The 12113-nt window shown below is 49.8% G+C and overlaps 1 protein-coding gene across 1 annotated transcript in view; it reads left to right on the top strand.

Moving 5' to 3' along the window:
• The first annotated feature begins 1367 nt into the window (after positions 1–1367).
• ETV6 (ETS variant transcription factor 6) overlaps positions 1368–12113 on the top strand; it is a 189485-nt gene continuing 178739 nt past the window's right edge. Inside the window, exon 1 of the mRNA XM_039517775.1 lies at positions 1368–1383. The gene's annotated coding sequence lies outside the window, so the exon portion shown is untranslated. The remainder of the gene's footprint in view (positions 1384–12113) is intronic.

Here is a 12113-nt window from a genome sequence, read left to right as displayed (position 1 = left end):
GGGGGGAGTTGAACTAAGGTACGCAAGTTCAGCTACGCGAATAGCGTAGCTGAACTCGAACTACCTTAGTTCGAAGTACTCACCTGTCCAGACGCCGCGGGATCGAAGTCCGCGGCTCCCCCATCAACTCCGCCACCGCCGTTCGCGGTGGTGGAGTTCCGTACTCGACGGGAGCGCGTTCGGAGTTCGATATATCGCGTCTAGATTAGACGCGATATATCGAACTCCGAGAAGTCGAACGCTAGCCGCCGACCCGGACGGTAAGTATAGACGTACCCTAAGATTACTAAAATATGCTTCATTATGGTCCTATTCTTTTGTAATAATTCTATATCTCTCTCTGATTTGTTAATATTCCCCCCCCCCAATCATCTTCCTTCTCTTATTCTACATTAATGCTTCTCTGACAAGGCAACAAAAAGTGAAAATAACAAAAAAAAATAATTACAGTGGGATTACAAATTAATGGGGTTACAAATCAATGGGATTTAGGCACATAAATCACTTAGGCCCAGATTGTTAATGGCATTTAGGTGCCTAAATCCCACTGAAATCAATGGGTGTTAGGCACCTAATTAAATGCCTTTGAGGATCTGAGCTTTAGGCACTTTTGAAAATTGGAAAATTTTATCCTAAATCCTTAGTACCTAAGTAATTGAAGTGCCTAAATCCCATTTCAGGTCAATGGATTTAGGCTCAGATCCACTTTAGGTGCTTAACTCCAATTTATTTATGGGAGTTTGGTGTGTAAATACCTTTGAGGAACTGGGCCTTAGCCACTTTTGAAAATGTTACCCATAGTGCTAAGCAGCCCATTTTCTGGGTTTCTCCTCTTTCACTTTCTATTGATTCTGGTACGAGTGCTGTGGCTATGAGCCCCGCAGTGGTCTCTGATATGAAATGACCTAGCGGTGTCTTGAGGCTGGCAGTGGGGAGCATAGAGGCCATCAGATGCATGAATGATTTTTTTTTTCATTTGAGATGGAGGCTGGTAATAATACTTTGCCCCTTCCAGCCAAGGATCTCAATGTGCTTTTGAAATACTATTGAATTTAATTTTGTGAAGCCACTGTGAAGTAGAATCCCAATTTTATAGCTGGGGAAATGGGATGAGAGGACTTGCTCAAGGTCACATAGCAAATCAGTGGCAGAGCTAGTGTGTGCGCATGCATATGGGTATTCTTTAGCCTGTAGCTTAAAGCACAGAGGAGCCAACCCTCAAACTTTCGTCAGTCATTTTAGTTGGCATTATACATCCTATAACAGTTTTTTTCTTTTCTGTCCCATACCACTCAGAATTGCATAGAATCATAGGACTGGAAGGGACATCAAGAGGTCATCTTCTCCGGTCCCCTGAATGACTCCGTCCTACTCATCTTTCAGGTAGCATTTATAGTAATAATTTGTGCTGGAATAATTTGCTGTCCTGCTATGTGACCTTGGACAAGTCATTTCACTTTTCTGTGTCTCAGTTCCCCCACCTGTAAAATGGAGGTAATGATACTTTCCTTCTTTTGTAAAGCACTTTGAAATCTACACATGACCAGCACTTTACAAGAGCCAAGTACATTTCTATCTGTAACAGATGACACCTTTTGAACACCTCCTCTCCCCTTATTCTTTCCCATTGTTATTTTCTGCTTCCTCTCTTCCCATTCCACTTTTCTCCTCTCCCTTTCTCCTCCTCTTCTTCTTCCCCCAACTTCAGGCCATTCAGATGCCATACAGCCATTTAAGAAATCTATCTGATCTTTTGGCCTCTTTTCCTTCCCTATCATTTGATTCTGTTTCCTCAACCCTGCTTCCTCCATAACCTCAAATACCAATAATTACTTCATCTCCTGTGAGGGGCGGCTCTAGCTTTTTTGCCACCTGTAACGGGTTGACTCACCCCTGCGGCGCCTCCTACTGGTCGTCCTTGGGACTTAGCTCAGTCCAGTGTCCGGAGCGCCCTCTGCAGGCCGGTGATCCACTTGTCTGCTACTGGCCCCCCCATGTCCCTCCCAGGACCCCAGTGCCCCTTTAACTGGGTCTCCCCCTCCCAGGGGAACCCCCACCCCACTATACCCACTTTGCCTCAGTATTGGCTACTGCCCAGTCTCTGTCTCACCCCTGTTCACTGGGGCAGACTGCAGTATCAGCCACTCATCATAGGCAAAGGGGTTTGGACCTGCTGCCTTTGCCTACCCCTGGGCTGCCCCCTGCAACCCCCAGTACCTCTTGGCCTAATGCTAGGCTGCAGCCTGGGGCTTTCCAGGCTGGAGCTCCTCTGCCTTTCCCCAGCCCTGCTCCCCTCTAGGTACCGTGTCTAGCTCCCTGGAGCCAGGCCCTTCTCCCTCTACAGGGAGAGGAAGAGTGTTTAGGCTCCTGGCTCACAGCCTTTTATAGGGGCCAGCTGTGGCCTGATTGGGGTGGCCCAGCTGCAGCCACTTCCCCAATCAGCCCAGCTTGGGAGCAGCAGCTCTCAAGCCCTGCCAGGCCGCTTTTAAACCCCTCAGGGCAGGAGCGGGTACTCAACCCAATAGATACACCGCCCCAAGCACGGCAGTCAGGCCGCCTTTGGCGGTGCACCTGCAGGAGGTCCACCGGTCCTGCGGCTTTGTCGTACCCGCTGCCAAATTGCCGCCAAATCTGCGGGACCGGCGGACCTCCTGCAGGCAGGGATGGCTCCAGGCCCCAGCATGCCAAGCACGTGCTTGGGGTGGCAAGCCATGGGGGGCACTCTGCTGGCGCCACGAGGGCGGCAGGCAGGCTGCCTCTGGCGGTTTGCCTGCGGAGGGTCTGCTGGTCCCGCGGCTTCGGCGGACCTCCATGCCTGCGGATCCGCTGGCGGGACCAGCGGATCCTCCGCAGGCAAACCACCGGAGGCAGCCTGCCTGCCGTGCTTGGGGTGGCAAAATCCCTAGAGCCGCCCCTGCCTGCAGGCAGGCTGCTGAAGATCAGCCTGACTGCCGCCCTCACGGTGACCGGCAGGGCACCCCCTGCGGCTTGCCACCCCAGTCACGCTCTTGGAGCACTGATGCCTGGAGCCGCCGCTGTCTCCAGTCTTTTCTGAATTTGCCTTTCCACTCCCCTTCTTAGAAATTCACCCTCAGCACTGATACTTTCTAGAAACAGCCCTAGGCTATTTCTAACCATTCCACTCTCAAAGTGCTTGGGAAATTAGCCTTCTTTCCTCACCCAGCAGGGAGGCTGCAATGTGTAGTGGTTTGAGGAGCTGACTGGGAGCCAGGAGCTCCTGAATTCTAATGTAAGCTCTGCCATTGGCTCACAGCATGGTCTCTGTTTTCCCAGCTTTAAAATGGGAGTAGTTATTCACCTACCTCACAGAGGTGTTGTAAACATTTAATTACCGCTTGTAAAGGCGCCATCTCAGAGTAAAATATTATTTCTTCATTTCTCACATGGCATTTTTGACCATTTTAAAAAAATCTAGGTCTAGCTTTGGCAACAGCCTAGACAAATCTGTCCTCCATATTGCTGATGCCTTCCCTCTTTCTGCTCATGAAGGTTCCTTCTCCCTCTCTTTTATCACAGTGCAGCCTTCCATGCTGTGGGCCACTCTAGCACACAATTTTATCCAGGAATCTCTGGTTCCCTCCTATCACAGATATGCTTCTGTCAGACTGTTCCTGTCCCCTTCCAACTATCTGTTGATGGTGCTTCCTCTGAACCAAGACTCCTCCTCTTTGCAGTCCTAGAAAGGGCATCCCTTGATTTACCACTCTTATCTATTTCTTCCCGCTCCATTGTTTTAGTTCTACCTTTAACTTCTGTTACCATCACTCTGCCAGGGCCGGCTTTAAGCCAGTTCACCCGATTCCCTGGAATCGGGCCCTGCATCGAAGAGGGCCCCATGCCTTCACCTAAGGGGGCCCTGCTCTGGGGGTCTTCGGTGGCATTTTGGCAGTGGGGGGTCCTTCGGTGCCGCAGAAAACCCAGAGAGGACCCCCCGCTGCCGAGTATTCCAATTCAGCTCCGCGGGTCATAAAGCCGGCTCTGCACTCAGCTGTGTGTTTGTTTCATTTGTTTGCTTAATAACTCTTTTCTGTTCACCCTTGTGGCCTGTCTCGTCTAGCCCAGCTTAAGCCTTAAACAACTTCCTTTAGGTAATTGCCACAAAAATCTGTCTAAGTCTGAAGTTCTCAACCTGGAAGTTGCAAACAGGTGCCTGGTGGTCATGCTACATTGTCCTTCCTATAGTGCTAAATGGAAGCAGGGGATCTCAGCTAGATGGGTTGGGTCTCCCAATAAGGAAAAGGTTGAGAACTACTGATCCTACCCCATCTCAACTAAGGGTATGTCTACACTATGAAATGAGGTCAAATTTATAGAAGTTGATTTTTAGGAAGCGATTTTATTCAGTTGATTGTGTGTGTACCCACTAAGTGGATTAAGTCAGCGGAGTGTGTCCACAGTACCATGGCTAGTATCGACTTTCGGAGCATTGCACTGTGGGTAGCTATCCCACAGTTCCTGCAGTCTCTTCTGCTCATTGGAATTCTGGGTTGATCCCTAATGCCTGATAGGGCAAAAACATAGTCGCCGGTGGTTTTGGGTACATGTCATCAGTCGCCCCTCCCTCCGTGAAAGCAATGGCAGACAATCATTTCACGCCTTTTTTCCGTGCAGACGCCATACCACGGCAAGCATGCAACCCGCTCAGTTCAGCTCACTGACACCGCTGCTGTTGTGTCCTGGGGGACTGCTAACCATCATCATACATCACTTCCACTGCAACTCTGCTCCGCTGCTCTTGTCTCAATAGTGAATTTCTCCATGTTGTCTGTCATGTGCTCCCGAGTATGTGTGTTCTTCCTCGGGAAATGTGCGCAGTGCTAACCGCTGTCCTCCACTGCATCCACTGCAACTCTGCTCTCCTGGTGCCATGAATCCACCTCGCAGGTCCTCTCGTCGTTCTGTATGAATATCTATTCTAGTGGCATCCGTCATCATCCACCACTTCCGCTGCAACTCTGCTCTCCTGCTTTCCCGCAGATGCCTTACCACAGCAAGCATAGAGCCCACTCAGCTCACCGCTGCGTTCGTGAGCATTGTAAACACCTCGTGCATTATCCTACAGTATGTGCGGGACTTGCAAAAGCAGGTGAGGAGACGACAACAGCGCAATCACGATAGCGATGAGGACATGGACACAGACTTCTCTCAAAGCCTGGGCCCTGGCAATTTAGACATCATGGTGGTAATGGGGCAGGTTCCTGCCGTGGAACGCCAATTCTGGGCCCGGGAAACAAGCACAGACTGGTGGGACCACATAGTGTTGCAGATCTGGGATGATTCCCAGTGGCTGCAAAACTTTCACATGCGTAAGGGCACGTTCATGGAACTTTGTGACTTGCTTTCCCCTGCCCGGAAGTGCCAGAATACTAAGATGAGAGCAGCCCTCACAGTTGAGAAGTGAGTGGCTATAGCCCTCTGGAAGCTTGCAATGCCAGACAGCTACCGGTCAGTCGGGAATCAATTTGGAGTGGGTAAATCTACTGTGGGGGCTGCTGTGATCCAAGTAGCCAACGCAATCACTGAACTGCTGCTATCAAGGGTAGTGACTCTGGGAAATGTGCAGGTCATAGTGGATGGCTTTGCTGCAATGGGGTTCCCTAACTGTGGTGGGGCAATAGAAAGAACACATATCCCTATCTTGGGACCAGACCACCTTGGCAGCCAGTACGTAAACCACAAGGGGTACTTTTCAATGGTGCTGCAAGCTCTGGTGGATCACAAGGGACGCTTCACCAACATCAACGTGGGATGGCCGGGAAAGGTGCATGACGCTCGCATCTTCAGGAACTCTGGTCTGTTTGAATAGCTGCAGGAAGGAACTTACTTCCCAGACCAGAAAGTTACCGTTAAGGATGTTGAAATGCCTATAGTTATCCTTGGGGACCCAGCCTACCACTTAATGCCATGGCTCATGAAGCCATACACAGGCACCTTGGACAGTAGTAAGGAGCTGTTCAACTATAGGCTGAGCAAGTGCAGAGTGGTGGTAGAATGTGCATTTGGATGTTTAAAAGCTCGCTGGCGCACATTACTGACTCAGTTAGACCTCAGCAAAACCAATATCCCCATTGTTATTGCTGCTTGCTGTGTGCTCCACAATATCTGTGAGAGTAAGGGGGAGACGTTTATGGCGGGGTGGGAGGTTGAGGCAAATCGTCTGGCGGCCGATTACGCGCAGCCAGACACCTGGGCGATTAGAAGAGCACAGCAGGGTGCACTGTGCATCAGAGAAACTTTGAAAACCAGTTTCATGACAGGCCAAGCTATGGTGTGACAGTTCTCTTTGTTTCTCCTTGATGAAAACCCGCCCCCTTGGTTGACTCTACTTCCCTGTAAGCCAACTGACCTCCCCGCTTCAATCACCACTTGCAGAGGCAATAAAGTTATTATTGTTTCAGAATCATGCGTTCTTTATTAATTCATCACACAAATAGGGGGAAAACTCGCAAGGAAGCCCAGAAGGGGTGGGTGAGGAGGGAAGCACTGGTGGGGTGGTGGATGAAGGGAGGAGGGAAGGACAAGGCCACACTACAGTTCAAAACTTATTGAATGCTTAGCCTTCTGTTGCTTGGGCAATCCTCTGGGGTGGAGTGGCTGGGTGCCCGGAGCCTCCCTGCTCTGCATTCTTGGGCGTCTGGGTGAGGAGGATATGGAACTTGAGGAGGAGAGCGGGCGGTTACACAGGGGCTGCAGCGGCAGTCTGTGCTCCTGCTGCCTTTCCTGCAGCTCCATCAGATGCCTGAGCATGTCAGTTTGCTCCCCCATTAGCCTCAGCATTGCATCCTGCCTCCTCTCAGCATGCTCCTCCCTCCTCTCATTGCGTTCATTTAACGCTTTCCTGGACTCTGCCATTGTTTGCCTCCATGCATTCTGCTGAGCTCTTTCAGTGCTGGAGGACTGAATGAGCTCTGAGAACATTTCATCGTGAGTGTGGTTTTTTCACCTTCTAATCTGCGCTAGCGTCTGGGACGGAGATGATAGAGGGAGTGTAGAAACATTTGCAGCTGCGGGAGGGAAAAAAGGGAAAGTAGTATTTAAAAATATCATTTTAGAGAACAAAGGAAAGACTATTTCACACTGAATAGCACATGTGCTTTTCGTACAAGGTCGCATTTTGCCTCTTATATTGAGTGCCTGCCGGTTTGGTGTGAGACATCGCATACGCTTGGCTGGGCAACAAAATTTGGCTTGCAGGCAGCCATGGTAAGGCAAAGGGTTTCAGCTTCTTCAACCTTCATAACATGTGGGAATGGTTTCAGACAGCAGCGCCCTCCTTTCCCATACCAAGCAAAGCCTGTTGGGTTGGCCATTTAAAAGGAGGGGCCGCGGTTTTAGGGTGAATGTGCAGCACAATCCAACCCCCTCCGCCCACCCAATTCTTGGGGATGATCCTTCCCCCCACCCCCCGCACCACATGGCTAGTATCAGGGAAGATCCCAGTCGGCCAAACGCGAACAGCTCAGCATGAATGGGCCTCCCCCCATCGTGTGGCTAACAGTGGGGATTATTTCTTTTCAGCCAAAGGCAAACAGCCCAGCAGGAACAGGCACCTCTGAATGTCCCCTTAAACAAATTTCCTGTATTTCAGACAGGTGACCATGAATGATATCACTCTCCTGAGGCTAACACAGAGAAAGAAAGAACGGATGTTGCTTGAATGCCACCAAAGCCTGGGCCCATTCACTGCAATGTTTTGTTCTGCAATGATTCCAGACTACTTGCTACTGGCTTGGTGTGGTAAAGTGCCCTACCATGCAGGACAGAATAAGGCTGCCCTCCCCAGAAGCATTCTTCAAAGGCTTTTAGAGTACCTCCAGGAGAGCTTCATGGAGATGTCCCTGGAGGATTTCTGCTCCATCCCCAGACACATTAATAGACTTTTCTAGTAGCTATTCTGACCGCGAATGCATCCCAAGTCTTCAGGGCAAATTAATCATTAAACACACTTGTTTTTAAACCCTGTATTATATTTACAAAGGTACACTCACCAGAGGTGCCTTCTCTGGCTTCATGGTCCAGGAGCCCACCTTGGGAGGGTTGGGAGGGTATTGGCTCCTGGGTGATGAACAGTTCCTGGTTGCTGGGGAGAAGGGATTCTCCGCTTGCCTGCTGTGCGCTATCCTCAAGCTCCTCCTCCTCCTCATCTTCCTCCTCCATAAAATCCTCATCCCTGTTGTGTGAGACTCACCCCTTGCAGGTGTCCACGGACAGTGGTGGGGTAGTGGTAGGGGCCCCTCCTAGAATTGCTTGCAGCTCATCACAGAAGTGGCATGTCTGGGGCTCTGACCTGGAGTGACTGTTTGCATCCTTTGTTTTTTGGTAGGCTTGCCTCAGCTCCTTAATTTTCATGTGGCACTGCTGTGTGTCCCTGTTGTAGCCTCTGTCCTTCATGCCCTTGGAGATTTGGCAAATATATTGGCATTTCGCCTTTTGGAACAGAGTTCTGCCTGCACGGATTCACCACCCCATACAGTGATTAGATCCAGTACCTCCCATTCAGTCCATGCTGGAGCTCTTTTGCAATTCTGGGACGCCATGGTCACCTGTGCTGATGAGCTCTGCATGGTCACCTGTGCTGATCAGCTCGCCACGCTGGCCAAACAGGAAATGAAATTCAAAAGTTCCTGGGGCTTTTCCTGTCTATCTGGCCAGTGCATCTGAGTTGAGAGTGCTGTCCAGAGTGGTCACAATGGAGCACTCTGGGATAGCTCCCGGAGGCCAATACCGTCAAATTGTGTCCACACTACCCCAAATTCGACCTGGTGAAGTCGATTTTAGTGCTAACCCCCTCACAGGGGAGGAGTACAGAAATCGATTTTAAGAGCCCTTTAAGTCGACAAAACAGGCTTGGTCATGTGGACGGGTGCAGGGTTAAATTGACCTAACGCTGCTAAATTCGACCTAAACTTGTAGTGTAGACCAGGGCTTAGACCACTCATTTGCCTCCATTGGCCATAACCTTAGCATCATTCTTGGCTATATTAACCGTCTCCCTTGGAAATATCCTTGTTTTTCTAAGATGCAGCCAGAAGAGAACAACACACATTCACATATAATGCCTGATCTTGCTCCCACTGAAGTCAATGGCAAAGCTCTCAGGGCAGTAACTAATCATTATTGACCTAGAAAGGTTAACAAGAAATGTTAGACAAAAGTCCATGTCAAATCAGGGTATTTGTAATGATCAAATAGCTCAAAAACGCAAAAAGCAGTTGACAGATTCCCTGCCCTCCCATACTTTGCAGAAACCTTTGTCTTCTAACAAGGTTCAGAATAAATCAATTTTTCCAAGCAAAAGATATAGAGTGTGGGTATGCAGAATATGACTTTAAAATAGGAACCAGTTGCTACCTTAGCTGGTTGCCTCCAGACTGTGGAGAGACTACTGCCTATCCTTAATGCATGCACACTAAACTAGATCCATAAATGCCAGGTATGATTTAATAGGCTATAAAATCCTACATCATGACACCACTGGAACGATTGAAAAGCAAAGCAGATAAATCAGTTGTGCCCTAGGTGCTGTGCTCACACTGGTATTGTCATTCACCTGGGGCTTTATCTGGCAAGATGCGGAGTCAGGGCCGGTGCAAGGATGTTTTGCACCCTAGGCGAAACTTCCACCTTGCGCCCTCCCCCGTCCCTGAGCCCGTGCCCTGAGGTGCCACCCTGCGGCAGCTCCCCCCCTCCTCCCTGAGGTGCCCCCTCTGCGGCAGCGACGGCGTGCTCGTGGTGGAGGCAGAGCAGGGGTGAGCTGGGGCAGGGAGTTCCCCTGCGTGCAGCCCCCCCCACTTGCTGCAGGTGGCCCTCCCCGCGCTCCCCTGCCCCTGCTCCTTCCGCCTAAATGCCGGCGGTGACCGGGGCGGCCAAAGATCCAGCCGCCGTGGTCGCTACCAAAGAAAATGCCGTCCCCCAAATCCTAGCGCCCTAGGCGACAGCCTAGTTCGCCTAAATGGTTGCACCGGCCCTGTGCGGAGTGCCCTCTATTCCCATTGAAGCCGTTGGGCTGGAGTCTCCTCCTTTCCACCATTGTGATTCCACTGAAGTTAGTGGGGATACGCCACCGTAAAATCTATCAAACAGAGTGGAGAAGCAGGCTCAATGGGATTTGCGGGTGTTCAGCACTCACAGGGTTGGACCCCTGGCATGGGATTTTTCACAGAGGGATATCGGCAGGGGCGGCTCCAGGTCCCAGCATGCCAAGCATGTGCCGGTCGTGCTTGGGGCGGCATGCCTGCAGAGGGTTCACTGGTCCCGTGGCTCCGGTGGACCTCCCGCAGGCATGCGGGATATGCCTGCGGGACAAGGATATGCCTGCGGGAGGTCCACCGGAGCCACGGGACCGGTGACTATCAGAGCGCCCCCCGCGGCGTGCCGCCGTGCGTGGGGCGCCGAAATGTCTAGAGCCGCCCCTGGATATCGGGCACACACGGCAGGTGTGTGGTCAGATACTATGGGTACAAAGTTGTTGCTCAGATTGGACTGTGTGTATTAAATCTACTAGATAATGTTAATCTGGCTGCAAAACAATTTATGTCACCAGTTTACAGCCAGCAAGACAGAGGGTTACAATGACATGCATGAGAGCATGTACATTACAGTTTATAACTTGCATGATGATTGTAATCCTGTCACCAATCCTGGAGCGATACAACACAATAAAGCACCAGCAGGTGAGAACATTACAGAATATCTACAGGCTGATAACTTGGCATCAACTCTATAAAGTTCTTTTGGAAGATATTAAGTATGTCAGAGAAACATGCACCCGCCAAAATAATTTAAGACACTTGATCATGCTGTTTTTTATTGACAAGGAGCTTTTAATTTTGGTTTTAATTTTTTTGTTTAGAATGTGACATGTTAATGGAATGTAGTATTGCTGCCTATCACAGCTTTACTGCAAGTCTCATCATATCTGGTGTTTTCCTTAAAGGTCCAGGTCCTGGAGTCATGTGATTATGTATGACTGAGCTTTCCTTTTTTTTAAGTAGTAATATTCTAGCCCTCATAGCTATGGAGAAGAGCTTGCAAATGTAATCCCACCCTATGTATCCTGAAGACTGTTGGCTCATTTCTTGTACAATTTTGTGCACCCTAGCTGGGCTTTGCCTCATTCAGGGACTGAGCTATCATCTGTAGCACAGCTTTATTCCACTCATACCATCAGACTTTGACTGTGTATCTGAAAAGACACAAAGAATTCCACTCCAACTACTTACACCTGCAAGCAAACCATGGTTAAAGTAGGTCAAATGAGGAGATTTTACCCTGATTGGTTCACCTACTTTTCCAAATCCTTCGCCACCTCTCCACTGCTGCCCCTTTGAGGGACGTTTCCATCAGCTCCTCTCTGCAGTTCTCCTGCTCCCCACTTCCTGTGGCTACTGCCCCTACTACTAGGGCCAGAGTCAGGATTCAGCCTGTACCCGACCTCTCCTCTTCCAGCTGCTCCTTCCACAGCTGCTGCCCCTTCTTGGTAGAGCATCCATTCCCGGTGTCTTCTGCTCCTTCTGATGCAGCTGGGACTTGAAAAGGTTCTGTGGACTGGAAATGCTTCAGTGACCTGAACTCTTGGTGCTACTTCGGGCTTCAACTCTAGCAAAAACAAATCCAACTCAGACACTTTGAAATACGGTCCATATCCCAGCCACGCTTGTTCTTATTTACTCATGAGTGCATCTTGCTGAGTCCTATTTCATTTCCCTCTTCTGTTTAAATTGCACCCAGAGCTATTTAAGTCTTTTGGTTTGTTTCTTTTTAAAAAAAATTGTCATTGGGGCATCAGTTAACATCTGCTTGACTTTATCCAGAGCAAGTCATGACAGGGCTCCCTGCTCTTTAGCCACCAGCTCTTGTATATTTACACCCACTATAAATATAATGCAGTGTGCTCAGAGGTCTCATGTGAGGTGGCAACAGCATGAGAAAAAAAACCCAGAGTCCCAGTGAAGAATGATTGTATCTGAGTGGGAGGTGGTGCTCATGATGGCTGAACAGAGGTGAGTGACTGAGGCCCCGATCCTCAGAGATATTCAGGCACCTAAATCCCATAGATCTCAGTGGGAGTTAGCCACCTAAATACCTTTTAC

The sequence above is a fragment of the Mauremys reevesii genome, linkage group 1, assembly GCF_016161935.1.
Source record: "Mauremys reevesii isolate NIE-2019 linkage group 1, ASM1616193v1, whole genome shotgun sequence".
In the NCBI taxonomy this organism is placed as follows: domain Eukaryota; kingdom Metazoa; phylum Chordata; order Testudines; family Geoemydidae; genus Mauremys; species Mauremys reevesii.
Note: the sequence above shows the minus strand (reverse complement) of the source record. Positions and strands in the feature narration are given on the sequence as shown.